Source organism: Elephantulus edwardii, unplaced genomic scaffold (genome assembly GCF_000299155.1).
Source record: "Elephantulus edwardii isolate Elephantulus edwardi_28Jun2011 unplaced genomic scaffold, EleEdw1.0 scaffold00151, whole genome shotgun sequence".
NCBI lineage: Eukaryota > Metazoa > Chordata > Mammalia > Macroscelidea > Macroscelididae > Elephantulus > Elephantulus edwardii.
Window position 1 is genome coordinate 7,137,223 of NW_006399901.1, and position 1,729 is coordinate 7,138,951.

Genomic DNA, 1,729 nt, shown 5'->3' on the forward strand with positions numbered 1-1,729 from the left:
TCCTTGCCACTAGGCCACCAGAGCTCCCCTTTTAGCTGTGTCCTTGAGGTACAACCTCAAACTCAGGCTCTCTCAGGAAGCAGCCACATAGACCACTTCCTCTGACCAGAAGCTCGGGGTTGGGCCTGCAGCCCCTCACTCCCGGTCCCTAGGGTCATCAGCCTTAAGACTCCATCTGCATCCTTTTCCCAGAAATTCTCCCATCTCCAGGAGAAGTCAGAAAGACGGCACATCCCTTTCTCAATCTCCCTTAGTGGTCAGTCCCCTGACAACCCGAGTGGACAACTTCTCACCTGGAGTCTAGACCCTTATCCCCATCCTGGTCCATGGCCCACTACCCAGGGGTGGGTTAACCAGGAAACGGGGTGGTCCACTGAGGGTGTGCACTGAGCAAGGCCCACAAGGGTGTAAGTGTGATCTGGGAGCCCTGGTGACTTAGTGTGCTTGGTACATGTTGCGCTGCTAATGGAAGGGATGGGAGTTCAAATCCACCCATCACTTCAAGGAAAAAGTTTTAATCAGTCTGTTTCTTGAGAAACTAGTTGGAAGGAGAAACCATGAGGTGGAGTCGATTAGAGTACTCAAGAGAAGTAAAACGAATGGAACAGAAATGAGCCACTAGGATTCCATAGATGGCACCATGGATGGAATTGTCTCTCCCTAAAATAGATACGTGCAGTGAGACAAAGTGGAAGCTGCAGTGATCCCAGTAATCTGACAAGTCAAATTGTGGAAGGATTAATGTGTCACTCCCTAAACCCATCACAGCCCTGATCTGAGGTAAAAGAAGTATCCCTGGGGTGTGGCCACAAGAGCCTTTATCTCACTAGAGATTAAAAGGGAGGGAAGGAAGCCCAGAGTAGAGATCTCAGCACCAGGAGGAAATAAGCACCAGTAGTGCAGTGTATCCTTTTGGACCCAGACCTCTGTGAGAGGGAGTTTCTGGACACTGGAAAGGCCAGTCTACACATGCTTGCTGCAGTCTGAGAGAACCCCAAGAATGCCTAGCCTACAGATGCAGGAAGAATCAGCAGAGAGCAAGGGCTGGCACCCTCAACCTACACTTCCAGTCTCCTAAACCCCAAGAGAGGGAGCTCTGGTGACTTCGTCGTGGTAAGGAGTTGTGCTGCCAACAGAAACATACAAAGGTACAGGGTTTGAATCCACCCCTGAGAGAAAGAAAGAGAAGTCAACTCCTGAAAACATGATGAAGGGCCAAATGGTCAGTTCTGATTTGATAGTAAAGCAATAAATACTAAGAGAATAAATTTCTGGCAAACAACAAATGCTGGCTGGAGAGATTGCGGAGAAACTGGAACCCTTATTCACTGTTGGTGGCAGTGTAAAATGGTGCAACCACTATAGGAGGTTTTATGGCACTTTCTCAAAAAGTTGCAAATAGGAGCACCATTTGACCCAGCAATTCCACTCCTGGGAATTTACCCCAAAGAAACCATAACTGCCATCCAAGCAGATCTATGCACACCCATGTTTATTGGGGCTTTATTCACAATAGCAAAGAGTTGGAAACAAACTAAGTGCCCATCAACAAACTAAGTGTCATTGTTATAAAACGGGACTGACTTTGGGGTTGGGGGAGATTGAGAAGGATGGGATAAAGTATGTATACCGCATTGAAACAGATGAGGGAGAGAACTGTTTAAAAGAGATATGTTGTTGTTATGTGCCGTCGAGTCGCTTGCGACTCATAGCGACCCTATGTACAACA